Source organism: Bactrocera oleae, chromosome 3 (genome assembly GCF_042242935.1).
Source record: "Bactrocera oleae isolate idBacOlea1 chromosome 3, idBacOlea1, whole genome shotgun sequence".
Classification (NCBI taxonomy): Eukaryota; Metazoa; Arthropoda; class Insecta; order Diptera; family Tephritidae; genus Bactrocera; species Bactrocera oleae.
In genome coordinates this window covers 3,579,596-3,596,847 of record NC_091537.1, presented here as the reverse complement: position 1 = coordinate 3,596,847, position 17,252 = coordinate 3,579,596, and the positions used below count along the sequence as shown (strand labels likewise).

The following is a 17,252-nucleotide window of genomic DNA, read 5'->3' as shown; positions in this document are numbered from 1 at the left end:
ATTACTTAAATTGATCCAGATTTGATCCTCTTTTCTCGATTGATACTCGCACCTCTGTTAACTTTCCGCTAATGTTGTAGCTCTGAAACGTTGAGTTTCCCTGATGTCAATCTAAGAGTTTTTCTACTTGTATAGAAGTGAAAGCATTACATTGACGACATTTGTTCGTCCGTCGAGCTTGGGCGCAAGCTAGAGAAAGTTTAGGGTTTTATTGAGCTTCTGGTGATATAAGGCGAGCTGGATCATTCTATTCTTGCAGGGAGCAAATAGTTGAACGGAAGGCTTGCGAGTAGTAGACGGACTTTAGCCTGCCATTCAGCAATCGATTTCCATAGAACTGAGCTCATAAATTTACAAGTTTCTACTAATAATTTTGAAGAGCTGCTGGTATATTATATAAGCGACATGTGTTCTAAACTATAACCACATTTCTAATGACTTGCGAAAAAATTAACATTGGAATCTCCCCCTACAGATACGGCAATCAGTTAGTAGTAATTACTTTGATTACAGTGCGAAATTATCGATAATTGGTAGGATGAGCAAAATGTCTGTCATACCTCGTCGGTTTGTGTGATTTATACATAAATATTGTAACTACGCAACTCAAAGTGTGCGGAAGCACGTTCAGATGCCTGAAATATCTTATAAATTATCTAACATATTATACATCACTAAATTCTTGATTCGGATTTTCATTACCTGCTGCTGAGTTATCGAGTATATTAATACAAATGATATTGCGTTATTCATCACATCGTCGTGTTTCGTCTGTCTATTGGAAATGCACGAACCATATATTTATAATTATATACAGGGTAGGGCAAAAGAGCATAAAATGTCTACTTTTTTATGGCATAAGATTCTTGTTATTTATATAACAAGTGCTGTGTACATTGCGTTAGTTATTCATGTCAATCTTAATTTAAAGTTTATCGCTATCTCGGTATAGATATCGAACGAGCAATACGGCTAAAATTACATGTGCTAAAACCAGCATATGGACCATCCTGTATGTGTATATATACAAAGAAAGCAATCACCTGCTTTCGTTTATACAATTAAGTGTCTGCCATATACCGAAATTGAAGCGTAGTGAATCGAACATCTATTGGTATAAATTGCACAGACTGGCATAATAACATACGATTGAATATTAAGCAGTTATACCACTTGAATAAGTTCTAAAAACATTCCATTGTATTGATTTCGGCTTGATAACTTTGTTGTTGATTTCACATGTAAGTTTATTAACAAGAGAGCTGTATTACAGCGAGCGGTGTAGTAACGAATTGAAGAGGACTAATTTAAATTCTACGAACTTGTATAGTAGCTTTCACTTGTATTGTGTTATGTGGCTACTGTTACTCATATTTTCAATCATAGCTATTGAATTCGTGTATTACCAAATTTCCACACACTTATAGATTGAAGTAAGTTCAGCTGCGATTTTCAAGGTAATATTGTTTGGGCTAAAATTGATGTACGCCGTCTTACTCTCAAACTTGCTACTCTAATTATATAGAGATAGAAGTGGTGGTATTTAGAAGTAGAATGGAACGCAGTATTAAAAAACTTTTTGGTACTTATTTCGTTAGAGAAAATACCTTCGAGTTTTCGAGTTTTATATAGGTCCATAAGTTGTTATGTAACAGAGTTACTACCTATTGACCAAAGTATTTTTGTACGATTAAGCATTAAAACTGATTTGTTTACTTCACCAGCATCTTTAGGACTTCCGAAACGACTGGATCATTAATTATCGTAAACCATATTCTCATATGCTATGCTCTCGTATTGATCCACCTTAAGGTAGGTAGCGTGTAAGTAGTTGGATATTTATATATTAACATTTGACCTTCCACACCTTTATACTATAATAACAAGGAGTTAACTGCTTTCTGACACCACTTCCTTGAAATTAAATGAAATTATGGCTTAAGATATTTGAACACATGTGATCTCACAATTTAATATCCATTAGTGCCAAGGTTTGTGTGCATATTCGCAGGCGTAAGGGCAGCATTTGCATGGCAAATGACCTCAATAATCACTGAGTTGGCAGTGCGACGTTGCGTGTTCGAATCATTTCTGCTCTGATTTTTTGGCTGACTTGCCAAAAACAAAAATAAATGCACAAAACATTAAATGACAGTGACAGGAATGCAATCGCATTGCACAGTGTTACAGCACTACCGTTAACCGCACCGCAACACACCGCACATGCTGTGCATAAATTAATTGCAACAAAAACAAGCAGCAACCACAACACCGAACGTCATTTCGCTCTATTAAAGTGAGCTCAAGCTGTCTGAATGTCGGCCTGCGACGTGTGACGGACGAGGAAGTGGAGTCGAGGCTGCAAGCGTCAAGATTTTCGTCGACAGCGCAGAGCAGCCAGCAATATTGCTACACATGCCAATACGCGACAGTTATGGAGTATGTGCTGGCTGGCTTGAGCTGCAATGCAACCAAAGCTGTTTACTGCTGGTGAACAGAAGGGGCGACGCGGCAGACAAAGTGCGATGGTGTGCCATTTCGTACGAAGCAACTACGCAGCCAACTCTGGCTCACTGGCTTGGTGCGCAGGAAGTGCTTAATTAAGATAAATGCTCGACTGCAATTAACGTTTCACATTTAAATACAAACTATGCGGCGTTGTTGTTGTTGCTGTTGCTTACTTGACGGCATCTGACAAAAGCCAGGTGAGACGACACAGCATGGCGGCGGCGCATGCAATGCCAGCACTTCCGGCGAAAGCAAATACATACCTACATATGTATGTTCGTGCGGCTCTTTTGGCAGTCCTTTAGTCCGGACGTGGGGATGGGTAAGGGCAGCTTATGCATATGTGCGGGCGGATGAGTGTGCACGCTCACTGGTTGGATATCCGATTCCACTGAGTGTTTTATACATACTATGTAGCGTAAGTATTTCGTTGCTGCCGCTGGCGCTGTCAATAATGATGGCATTTCAGCTGGCGCGGGTGGTTTGGCGGGCGGCGTTGTTGTTTTTGCTGCTGACATTATTGAGCGCTAAAATGTGCGGCATCATTGTCAGTCGTTGCGTCGGTCGTCGTTAGCAGCAATTTAGTTTGCATTAAAAGCAGCTCTTAACTGTACATACAACTACATATAAAGTAGCAAACACACACACAGGGTATTAAGCGCACACACATACAAGCGTTCTGAGCCAGTCATGCAAATGTCTATAGCCTTTTGGAACTTTCTATTCACCATATTAATAGACGTATTTGTAGGCGTAAATACGAAGTTCTAGTGCTGAATACATTAAGCGGTATTCATTTTGCTCAACTGAGGCTTAAAGTTAGCATAACATCAGCGTGTGTTTTTAAGTTGGAACAGATTATATATAAAATTTATATGATTTAAACTCTTGGTACTATTTCTAAATAATCAAAAAGCTTCAAAACTTGAAAGTTTGTAATTGAAAGTACCTAAATTTATTTTATTGAGTTTTTCTTGAATAATAATTTCGTGAAGATATCTTGTTCAACGAAGAAGTTTTCCATAGAGGCACTTGATTTTTATCGATCAGTTTGCATGACTATGGTAATCTGATATCGGTGGTCCCGACAAATACATTAGTAGCTTCTTGTGAAGAAATGAACGTGTGTAAATTTTCAGATCCATATCTCAGACAGACTTAGGGGTAGACAAATAAAGAGAAATGGCTAAATCGACTCAGCTCGTCACGCTGATCATTTATATTATATATTATACAAGTATGCATATATGTATGTATATACTTCATAGGGTCTCCGACGTTTCCTTCGGTTTGTTAAACACTTCAAATGGAAGGTATAATTAAAAAGAGTTGTACTGTTTTTCGCTGCCTTTCAAAGTATGACGATTCAAAGGTAACGTGATATTGATTTCATATCTCATACACCTTTTAAAATTATCGATAAATAGTTTTTCGAAAACCTCAAAGATTTTTCCGTCCGCAAGTCCACCCATCATTCATTCGATATAATACAAGTTCTTTAAATTGGTAAGGGTCTCTAATATTCATATCTTCCCGAGTTTAACCCTGTTTCTCACTTACCACATCAACGGTAGTCCTATTATTGATGTATATTTTACCAAAAGTTAGAAAAAAGAGTTAAGTATACTCACCACTTTTTCTCTATTTTGCAATTATCGATTCCCATCTACAAGAAGTAATTTTAATTCTTCATGCTGCTTGGAGCACCAATCAAGCGTGCAAAATTACAAATTATGGTTTTTCATACCAATGTTGCAAGTAAAAGTTGCAAGGGCGTGCCCACACTGCAAATGTTTTGTTGTTTTATTTGGACGTGTGCCATGAAAATGTAACTTTTTTATTTGTAGCACAAAGTGCAAACTCCATGGAGTGGAAAGCAAATATGACAATAAGATAAGGCGCACAAATAAATTGAAGGTGAGCTGCTGAGTTGAGGTTGCACTGCCAAAAAACTGAGGTGAGCCATTGTCACAAGAAATAAAACGCAAGAAGACAATTATATAAGCACAACTAAAGCATGAATTAGTTAATGTTCCATTACTTTACGTGGCAGAGAGAGCTGATTAAATGCAATTGTTCAAAAGCATTATTTAAATGTAAATAAGACAAGCAATGATAATGACGCAGAATTATTGATGAACTGCATTTAAATGCTTTCAATTAATTATGTAATAATTTTATATGTAATTAAACAAACGAAATGCTTCAACAAATACTGCTTTAAATATTATTTATATACCACCGCCTGTTGCCACATTTCTCCAAAGCTGCCATCATCTTGAAATACGGAACGGCTTATAAAGTGATTTTGCACCGACGTCCCGCCTTTGTGTTCGACCTCGAAAATGGCACGTTGTCGCTCTTTAGCGTATAGATTTCACGCTCTGCCTATATACTTGTACATACGTGCTGAAGATTTTTACTTTCCACTGTTGTTGCAGCGCAAATGGCATGGAAAAAATTTGAGTGCAATTTTCCATTGTTTGCCTACAATGTTGCACGAGCATACCTTCCCGGCTTAATAGTTTTGTATTCGTTTATTTTAGTGTTTCACCTTATTGTTTTTTTGTGCATATACATATTTTATTGTTGTTGCTGGCTTGGTAGTTATGCAGTTGCTCATAGTTCATCGGCATTGAAGTGGGCTGAGGCCAGTCGCTTTGAAGTGCAACCGATTGTTGCGCACTTGCAGGCGCTTTTGACGTGACCTCAAGTGGCCCATCCAGAATGCAATGAACCCGGCTATTTAACTGCCACTGAAATGAAATGCAAATAAATTTCCTGAGACATTGTTGCGGGCAACATAAATGTCGGTGCTGGCAAATGGAAAAGTAATTTACGTTTGATTTGCACAGCATGTGGTCGAATATTCGTTTTTGACAGGGTTGTACTCGTTGAAGGAGAGTTTTCGTGACAACCTGTAAATACTTCTAAATTTTGCTCAAATGCCTTTGCTTCTCCTGCACTAACGGCTTTGCTGTTATTCATTAAAAATTTAAATTTTTTGTACGAATTCCCAGAACTATCGCTCAACGATTTCAATTTCAATACAACTGCTGGCATTGAAGTTAAAAATATTTATATATACCTATATTGTACATCCAACTCTCTAACGCAGTAAAGTAGAATCAACTGTATACAATTGAAGTAGAGTAATCAAAACACTGTGTGCAAGGCAAATATTTTAAAACATTGAGTAGTTGAGCTGAAAGGTAAAGTAAAATGCGAGAAAGAAAGAATGAAGTCTATCGGAAAAGTAAGTATTACAAATGTTAAAATTTTAGCTAGCAGTCTGTAACAAGCTAGAAGCCAATTTACCTATGCAAACATTTACTTATGCTAAACTTATAGCAACAACACAAAAACCGATCAAATATTCAGACGGGGTAGTCAACCCGACACAACTAACCACTGATGTATACAACTAAATACACCAAGGCATTATTGCGCCCCTTTCCCCACTGCCCACAAATGCTCTTCTATTCGGCTGTACGTGCAGGTTGGCAAGCCATTACCGTTTCACTCTTCGTACTTCATTTACTCGGCTCACGTTCAACTCTGTTGGCTTCACACCAGCCACCTTGTTGCTGCGCCCGTCCCGCGGCGGTTGGTCTGTAAATGGTGTGGCTGTCTCCTTGTCGTACCATTATCCTTTCCACTTCACTTTGCATTTGTGAATTCATAGCTTTCTCGACATTTTCTTTGTGTCGCTGTCGAGTGCTGTTCACGGTGAAGATGACGCAACACGGTATCTGTTTGTTTAAGCGTCGCTGCGGTGGGCATTGATGCTGTTGATAATGGCTACGGTAGGTGTGTGCACGTATGTGTATATTTTTACGATGTAATATAAGAATGCTGGCATCTCAGGAGCACCTTCACCTCACCTTAAAGGGCTATTGAAGGAGCGTTGAAATTTAGTTGTGTATTTCTAGGTTGTTTTATATTGGTTCTTGTAGGTATAAGTGGAAGATGTTGTTGTTATTGTGATACCGGCTTATTTCACCTTAAAGATTAATACAAATATTAAACCCTTTCTCCTAGCATTTTTAATTTTTATGTTGTTCTTTCAACATTTTAATCCTTCTTTTAACTTTAACTCCAAATTTTTAGTAGCATTAATGAAGTCAGTAATTAGTAATAAATATATATGTTAAGAATCAAACTTAGCAGCAGAAAGCGTAATGAAAACCGTAAAAATGATTATGCTAATAAAATGCTATAAATAAATAAGAATGGAATAATCGAATTGGTAAAAGCAATCAATATTTTTCAGTGTTTCACCAAGCTTTGGTGAGTGGCGAATCGAACAAACTACTGGCATAATTCAAATACAAATATAATAGGCAAGCTAATATTGTATTCTACGGTTTAATGTATTGAATTTACTACATTCAGACGATCAAAGAAGACGAAATTGCCATAAATCAAGGACTAAAATGTGTCTTCTAATTCAATTTTTTTCATCAGCAGGGGAGATTTGATGCTTTTCTGTGAGATTCTTTTAGGAACAGCTTATAATCATCATCACATAATTGCATATAGCAATACCATTTGAGCCAAATTGCGCTGTACTAATTCCCAATAGTAGAAAAAACCCTCTGGTTTAATAGCTTTCGACAATTTTAATTTCATTAGGACGTATGTTTCGGCAACAGGATGTTTCAATGAAGAGTACTCACCGCTCTAAGCAGCTCTCAACAATTTTTGCACAATCTTGTTTGATGACATTGATACTAGAAAGTTTCCGGAAATTGTTAATAAAACGAAAAATGTTTAATCTTCATCAATATTTCTTTTGTCGCCTTCAAAATATGCTGCTTCTGAGATGATACAGATATGCCACCTCTTTTTTCTATCATCGAAACATGCCTTGTAGGTACGGGTGCGGGATAGCCTTCACTTCGCTCTGCGAATTTTATTTTACGGCCTCAATCGAGTCGAAACGGGTTCCACGGAGAGATAACTTGAGTTTTGGGAACAAAAGTGGCATGGGGCGATCTCGGTAAAAAAGGTGGTTGATCGATGGTATTGAACGAGTTTTTGGTCTTAAAATCGTTTACAACTACAGCTTGGTGCGATGGCGCATTATTGTCCTGAAAAATCCATGAATTGTTGGCCCACAATTCCGGCCGTTTACGACAGCTCTTTTCGCGCAAACGCCTCGAAACGCTTAAATAATATTCTTTATCGATGGTTTGTCTCGTTGGAACGAATTCGTGATGAACAAAACCGCGATTACCCAAAAAAAAACAATTACCTAAAACTTTCTGTTCTTAATGTATATGGCATTCGTCCCATATATAAAAAACATATACAAATACTGAATCGCCGTAATCGAGTGTTTCGGGGTTGATTCTCAAGGTGCTTTAACGTTGCATTATAATACAAATCGAAAAAGTGAAGTAAACGAAAGATACAAAAGTAAAACTCCGCACACACCACGAATAATTCCGGGGGCATTGTCTGCCAGGTGAATGAGAAATGAGTAACTGAAAATTACCACAATCAGCGATGAGAGTGTGTACTTGCGGTCGCCACTTTGTATAATATGCCTTCTCATTTTACTTAAATTGATTTAATATGAAACCGTTGTTCGTACTTAGAAGCTTAATTACATGTAAACAATAATATGGTGTAAATTATTTAGAATTTATTATAGACGAGCGATAATTAATTGCTCAATAGGGGTGGGGTACCTGTAGGCTGAAATACACTTCAAGTTCAAGGATTATTAATACTAGGGTATTTACTCAAGTAGCTGCTTAGTTCGTTTTTAACAGACGTTTATTTATTATGTGAATGAAGCATACAGTGAAAAAGGGGTTTTTCTAAGGAGTTTTGGTTTTTTCTAGTCGACACCAGTTCTCTTCGATTCGCCATGTATCTGCTCGTCATCTTTGGGTGCTACTCTCTTGCTGCTACTGTTACATATGAAAGTAAGAACAAAGTTAGCGATTTGAAAGTGGTATAACGGCTATTTTCAATGCTTAACTGTTAAATTTAACTATGCAAAACTTGCTATAATTAAAAAAATATGAAATCAATAAGTTCAAATTTGAATGAAAATATAAATTTTTATGAAAGATATAGGGTAGGTACATCCCACGAAGCTGAAGGGGTTAAAAATGTTATTTGTTGCGGAAAGAAAATTTTTTTCCAAAATGTGTTGCCAGTTTGTTTGAACCGGCCGGCTATACCGGCTGATAGTTTCTTGGATTTGCTACTCAGTAACAGGCGAATCGGAAGCAGCTACTTGTGCAGTTTATGAGTCGATGGATAGTAAATACATAGATATATTGTTGCGCCTTTTTACTTCAACTGCTTCAGCAAGGTTGTAAGAGCTATGTGATTGTATTGTGATGTATATGTTCTCTTTATATATTATTGTATATTTCCATGCTTTCCGCGCTTCACAAATATTAGTAGGTGTAAACCTTGGAAAAGTTTTAAACAGACCAAATCTCAACTAAGAAGTCGACAATTTTAGTTACGTAATCCATCATTCTGAATTGGCTTAATAGAAAACAAATTGAACGTCTCTTTTCACCACTTCATTGCACTGAAGCAGCATCTCGCAAGTAATCCGTAGCAAGTTTGAGCAGATTATTAAGCCCTTTGGACTAGAGCCAAGATGATTACGAATAGAAGGTCAAAACAAAGTAGCGATGCCTGAAAGGTGCAAAATGAAGATAAGCTGCGAGTGTTCTGAAAGCAAATAATTGTCTCTGTGTATTGTGAGGCTGAATTATCGAGCTGATTAAAACAGGTTTACGTTAAGTTCTCGCAAAGTATTGAATTGGCAGTCAAAGGCGCACGAATCCTAAAACAAATGGCAATTTAGTATAACGTACTCTGCACGTGTGTTTGTTGTTGTAGAAAAAAAATGTCGCAATTACTAGCACAGTATATTTACGTGTAACGAGCAGTAAGCGGCAATAATTCTCTGGCCCTATGGTATTGGCACAACATTCGACACACATACAGAGGCGTTTATTGCCGCACTTGTTCTCATTGCCGTAACGCCACTTCTGCGTTCCGAAAAATTCACTACTTACACTGGTACTAACTGACACAAATGCCATTTCACTTGTGTTAGTTCTTTCGGCAGATTAACTACAACACTCCAATACAAAGCACGTAAAAAGCAGGGCGAAAAAAAAACGAAACACTTCTACTAATAATAAAAACAACAACAACAATGAAAACAGTGAAAAGTGTATATGTGGCATGTCTTGTTCGTTGCTTGGTCGTCCCGTTCGTCACCGTTCAGCGCCAGCAGCGTTTTAAGTGCGTGCTTCAGTCTGTTGAATTGGAAGCCCTGCATTGGCGTCAAGTGCACCTTCATAAGTGCTCGCAGTCTTTGGCCGTCCAGTTGACTCGTATCGACTTGGACTTAGTACCAGATTATGTTGGCACAATTGCTGTTCGTCCTGCGTTCAAGTGTTCGCTCTATGCATTTTCATTTGTGCTTTGGTGCCGTGTGATTTCATACGCTCGCAACATTCTGCGCAGGGTACATTTACTTTAAAACAGATATTTCAAGCTTAAAGGAAGATACTAAACTAAAACTCAGCCCAAATAATGTCTTCAAAGGCTCTGAACTGGTTTCGAAAATGGCAGTGATCGGAATATACCAAATATGAGGACCTTATGTCTATAGTTGACCTTACACCGCAAATTTCTGTTGATGTGGGAAAAAATCTTAAGGAAATTAAATAAGTCCTGACAAAAGATACTGATAATGGTTAAATTCTCTTCAGTACTTCCCATAGTATTATCTTAGTCGTGTTTATAACATAACTATTGATAATTTGTCGAACATACTTCAGTTTTATCTCATGGTACAATACATGCAATCGGTTCAGCCCCTTCCCGAACATACTGACTTTAAGTCTTCCGATTGGCTTAAAACCGTATGCATAGAGAGACAAGAGTATATAACATTCGACTACATCCGCATTTAGTTCTTCCTTACTTGTACGTATTTGTATTTGTTTTCCGTTTCCTTTTGTTTTTGCCGAGTGGCCTCCTCTCACTCGCAGCTCCGTGCGACAGTCGCATTAAAAGCAATTAACCTAGAAATGCCATGTCCTGTGTAAGGATAACACAGAGCTAGCATGTAGGCCACTGCAGCATACGTCTATGTAAGCGCTTGTGTTAAGGAAACATAAGAGACGCAGACAGTTTTGGTGCAAGAAGTGCGAGATGTGCGGATTTTGGTGCGTTGCGGCATAAAAAAGGCTTAACGCAAACGGCCAGTTAGGTTGATACATGATCGACAAATGGTCACAACGGTATTGAAAGCATTATTCTCACATGCTACTCGAGAATGCGTGGCTGTGTGTTTACTCAAACAGGTTTTCTTTTATTGCTTCGCTTTGTTTTTCAGCATTAAACTGTTTGAGGCAGATGTCTGGATGTATGCAAGGCATTCGAAACTGAATTCTTGAAGAGACTAGCAAAGCTCATTATTCTATGCTTCTGTATATTCCATTATTCCATTTTGAAAAGAAAAATGTATGGAAGACCGCATGTACTGACAGATCCAAAAGACATTAATTGAGTTGCAGTTACGGTTTCAAAAAATTTAAACCAAAATTATCACCTCGGTGATAAAATAAGTCAATTCAAGGTAGTAATGCATTTACACTACCAAAACTTTTAAGACAAATACAAATGAAAGCTGTATTCAAAAGGAAAATAAACTATTATTAATCATAGCCTTAAATGTATTTTATTCCAGAGAAGTACTTCAATGGTTATGCGTCATGCTTTAAAAAGAAATTTCGTTACCGGGAAACAGTAAGCAATACCTGTCATGGCTTGATGCCTAAGAGTTTTTCCAAAAGGAGCGAACATCGATTTGTGTATAGAGAAATATATGTTAAAACTGGTTTTATCAATGAAGAGCACTCAACGCTCTTAGAAGTCCTCTACAATTCTTGCACAACTTTGTTTGATGTGATCATTTCGTGACCATTTCATTATGTTGTTTAAAGAATCTCCCTCAAACTTCAACGAATCATCAAACATGCCACTGGGAAGCATACTAAAATGTGATTTATAGCATCTGGCAACAGTGATTCGTAATAATATTGTTTAAAAAATACGCACACAACGAATAGATGTTGCAAATAAATGCAAGATATAACTGATTCAGAAAGTTTGATGTTATTTCAGTCGATTGACTCCACAAAGTTATTGCCTTAAGAAACACATTGTTGCTCGTTTTGCAGTCCACTGTGCATTGAGATTTGAAACTGTATTGAGCTTGGTGATTCTTAACCAATTTTCTTAAATTTTGCTGGAGTTTCAACAATCTTGCGTGATAAAATAGTTTGCCTTAACGGCGAGTTCGAAAATGGGAAAAGCTACTAAATTTCTTACATAGTTGGTTATCTGTGAAGATGTTCCCCGGTCAGCTGTGAGATATTTCGATGCAATTCACAAAGTTTGTTAAAAAATTGTTTCGTCATATACACCGACTTTATAAAGACTACGAATGATACGCTGAGAAGTTGAGGAGTTGCAATACTATCGGGTATCTCCGTTAAACTGATTGACGCTAGAAGAGTTATGAAGTACATCGCGTAAATGCCGAAAATCGAATAAAATATTTTAAGTATGATTCGCCGTAACCCAGAATTACAACTTTGGTACTCAAGACTTTTGATTATAATACAAATCAGTGAGGCGAAGCAAACGCAGAAGCTTATAATAAAACCGCACACCAACAATAAAAAAGTTCGGCGCCATCGTGCGCTAGATGTGAAATGAATAACTAAAAACTAAAGCTATCGGCGAAGGAAGTGTCTCAACGATAACGCCAGAGCATTTTCGTACATTACTCATTATCAAGTACATTACTTTAAGCGAGGCTCATTGCGAAAACGCAGTTGAAGTAAGTATATGAAAAGAAATGGATATATAGCGGAATTGCTGTACGGTGGACGAAACGACCGTGAGTCTATTTGTTGTTTATATTTCCTACAGATCATAAGAGCATCGAGAGTGATGAACATATTGTACGCCCAAAAGTGACTATTACGAACGAAATCAACTAACTATTCAGGAAATTATTATGGATGACTGTGAAATGAACTTCACTCAGACTGCCAACGTGCAAAGGATACTAAAGAAAGGTGTTACACATATAGTTGATTGATATTTGGATATAAAAAAGCTTTGTTGAAAGTAGGCGCACCCCTTTCCAATTGATATGTGTACCAGATATTGCCTCCAGGTACTTTTTCTGTGCTTAGACTACAAAAGAACTTACCAATACTGAATGCGATTTCGAAGCAAAATTTCGAAGATCACCATAAGCGGTGTTATTATTGAGAATATGACAATAAATAGTTTTAATCGGCATAAATAATTGCACAAGCTAGTTTATATATACATTTAGTTGGATCCTCACAATATTTAATATTCTCTTTATGGATGATGAAATTTTTTATATAATAATATATTTACTCAACCCAGTGGTCTGTTCGTATCTAAGTCAATAGAGAGAGACTGAGTGTCTCTATCGAACGAGAGGAGGTTGCAGGCTTCATATAAATTAATTTCCATGAGTATGCTTCATGAATCATGTAAAGTGTTGCGTTTGCTGTCATTACGTACATAGCGTTTAGTAATTGTAAACATATACTAACTTGTATGTGTGCATATGCATACTTGTATTGGTGTGTGCGCACGTTATTGTAGCTTGTGGTAATGGCGAAACGTTACACGATATTAAAGTGTTACTACTCATAGCATCTGCATTATTTGTACCCATATAGCATAGAGCATACATACACATAAAATAGCATAAAAAGGCTACATGAATATTATTTTTAGACGTGTATATGTGCGTGTAGTTCTGCGCCATTTCGCACGCTTAGTGAATGACAAGCAAAACAGCAAGCACCACTACACGTAAAAAATACGGCGGAAAACATAAAATAACACGGAAAACAAGTGGAACACGCATAAACTGCGGTTTAGCTGAGTTACATTTTGGCAAGTAAACAACAGCAACAACAACAACAATATAAACGACAAGAAAAACGGCAGCGAAAAGCGTCATAACACTGATTGTGGTTGTATTGCTTGTTCATTTTGATTGTCTCCTATATACACGTACTTGAACAGGGTCACTTTTTGGAAGTGTTGGCTGTTTTATATTTTTTATAAAATGAAGATTTATTAGTTTTCAAATGGTTCTATCACTTTCGATTTATATATAGATTTATAGCTTTTCATTTCTTGATATGCTACGGCCAAAAAAAATATGTCCCAACGTCGTGTTGGAACGACCCATAGGCAATTACATCACTTTTAAAATTTTTAAAAAATTATGCACCAATAATGGCTCTAAAGATTATAAGTTTTTTTCTGTATAAAAGCGAGCTTAGAGAAAACTGCAGGATGGTTCGCAACCCCAATAAGACAATTTAGCCGATTTTCGAACCGTTATGACAGAAATGGTTCAATAAAAAAATAATAATAAAAGTTTTTCAAACAGAACACGGGCTTGAAAATTATTGTTTCAAAATGGCAAACTGTACATAAATATTAAAGTCTAGTGTTTCTTCTTTGACAGCTGGTCTGACAGTTGGTCTAACAACTTTCTCTCTAGAAAATTTAAAATTTCTAAGAGCACCCTATATATTCATATGTATGTCGAAATTTTAGTATTTACAGTAGCACTTTTACTTTAATTTCGTATTTGTAGCACGCATTTTATGGAAGCCATTGTGTCATCACAGTAAATTATAGGGCTGATTAAATGGGCGTGGTTAAGAAAAACAAAGGTTGATGTATTTTGTGTGAGGAGAAACTGTCAAACCGTTTACGAAAATTTATATTTGTAGGTTTAAGAAAAAGGGATTATGGTAAAAACCGCAAGGGGATCAATAGATCATAATATAACTGTTTCTGGTATCTTAAAAAACGTTCTCAATATTCAATGAGCACAAACTTTTTGAAGAGTATAGACCATAGTATAGTACTTGGGGTTGGTCGGGTTTTTTTTTATCGTCGCTCCTTTGATGTGGTATTTTTTTGCGAAGAGTCATATTGAGCGGTCTAAAAAGTTGTTCCTTCCCTTTTTTGTATAATAATTGATGCTTTACTGAACAGCCTGCGAAAGTTGCAGTTATTGAACAAAACTCAAATGTTATTTTTCAGCAGTAAAACTAAGTTTAGTAGATTAGATGTCAAAAAAAAAAATAATAAAAAATATGAAATCAGAAAGACTGTTTGAATCTTAAACTGCCATTACGCAATGATGAAGCCTAGCTAATACAAAAAGATACCAGCTCATAGGCTAGAAAAATACGCTTCAGAAGTTATTAGGACTAAGAGGTGCTACATTTCGATACTATTTGTCGTTTTATTAACTAGCAATAATTTTTTCTAAAAGCTTAAGGTATATATGTAAGTATATAAAAGCTCCAAATAAATATTTCCACATTTACGCCGCACATTTGTGGCATAAACGTGTACACCTAACCCCATGCAAATGCCCAGCCGCAGACACAAAAGCGCTACACAGCAATCGAATCTGCAAATCCACAATACCGATTTCATTTCGCTTCGCTTCGTTGCGATTCGATTTAATGGAAAATCGACCGCAAGCCGCAACACGCTGCGACGCCGCTGCGCCGGGCGCTCCATTTGGAGAAATTGCAATCGGCGCGCAGAGACCAATTCAAGTCGCAGCAAAACAAATATCATAAACCGCAAAACCAACAAACGCTCATACATAACACAAATAACTTCACGCTACACATTTGCACACAACTGTGTAAATAACTGTAGTTACACACATACAGGCATGCACTTGAATAATAGAAGGTTTGGGTCGTAGTAGCTTAGACGCACAGCAATCTACAACCTACATGTCGCTGTCAGATAATATGCATTTATATGCGCTTCCGATGTGAACGTGTTTGTAGGCGACCTCAAGACCCCGGCGATGTACAAGTATGAGTGTCGAGTGCTTCTTTGCGCGTTGCACGAGAACTCGTAGAGATTTGTGGTTACGCGCCACATTTGTTTCCACGCGCATGTATGATGTATGTATGGTGTATGTGCGTACTCTGTAGCACTTAATGATTGACAGAAGAGCTAAGAATTACAGCACCAAAAGATTGGTTCACTTTTTTCACCCTCTGCTTCGTTCCTTCTGGTTTTTAGCTCGGCTGCCCGGCAGCTCGTGTGAATCGTTGGTCGCTCCGTACTCGGCTGTCGGAGTTTGTAGTTCGTTGTATACTTAAGTGTTCCGTGAAATGAATCGAAAATTGACATTCGATTTACAGGACCATTGCACTGCAACAACGGTAATTGCTACAATCGGCGCTCACTTAGCTTTTATAGCATAGTGTGTTGTATGTGTGTGTGTGTATGTGTTGGTGAGTGGCTCCTGCTGCTGTTGGCAATGCATTAATTGTGTTTGTGGTGGCGGCGGCGGCGGCGGTTAGCAAAGCGACTTGTAATCCGGGCGTACGAGCCAAGCCAATAAAACTATCGGCAATGTCAGCCACAGCATCCAAGCAATTGACATTTACTTAAAAGGAAAACAGTCAGGACTTTGATACTGCTTAATTGCATGTATGTACATGTACATATGTATGTGTGTGTGTTTATGCTGGCGGCGCTGTTTAGCTTCGCATATATTTTTAGAAATTTTGGTGACGGTATGATATCTTAAGCAAATTTTTAAGGTTGTATCGCTCTAAATGGCCGCAAATAAATTAATTGAAAATTTTAATTCATTATTATTAACGCTTTAACTAATATTTGCTCAGAGCTACCATTATAATAGGTGGCACATGTATTTTTACTACTTTTCTAAAGGCAGTTTAAGAAAACCGAGTTATTGTATAATCTGAATGTCTCTCCATTTGTTCGAGCAACCTATAGGTTTTGCTCAGATTAAAATATTACCTCGATAAAAATTATACGAGTATATATGTATGGACCACAAGCAGAAATGTAGTATATCCCTGACCTATGCTTACTTGATTATGAAATCTCATACCTCATGAAACTTTTCTAACTTGACCCAAGTAATTCGAAACGAAATGGGTATGTTGTCACGTTTGAAAACTTTATAGTCGTAGGGTCTATTTAACGCTATTAGCTTTTATATAACGTAAAAAAGCGATATTATATTAAATTTGGGTGACAATACTTTACTAAACATGTTTCTTTTTGTCATTCAAAGTGGCGGAATCGGTCCGTACTATAGCTTCTATATACGAAAATGCTGATTTTCATCGCTCTGGAACCACATACGTCTAATATAGAAGGTGAAAATTCTTCATTCAATATATAGTGATTCGATATATTTTCCAGTCCAAGAGGGTGCTATATCGCTTTTCGTGTGTCACGCTAATTTTAAATACTCGTAGACATAGACATCAGCTATTTTTATTGAACCAAGTATCTAGTTGCCCATGGTGAAAAGTAAGTTAGCACCGATATTGATACTACATATATTCTTTATATACTCGTATGAGTCTAATAACGGCTTCTCCATACTGATTTTGAAGTTGTAACGATATCGGATGATTTTCAGCTTTAGTTTTTTCGTAAAATCTTCTTGAATTCCAAGCAAAATTAAATTGAATTTTGAGAAATATTTCGTTAAAATATTATATGACTACAACAAAAACACTTTTCGTTCAATGCTTTTCTTGTAATCGGTTGCAGGTGTAAATACACGAAAGCAATTCTCATCGTTAGTTGCA

The 17,252-nt window shown here is 37.0% G+C and overlaps 1 pseudogene; it reads right to left on the bottom strand.

Annotated features, from left to right (window-relative positions):
• Positions 1-11,407: 11,407 nt before the first annotated feature.
• Positions 11,408-17,252, bottom strand: part of LOC138856472 (uncharacterized) — a 31,542-nt pseudogene continuing 25,697 nt past the window's right edge.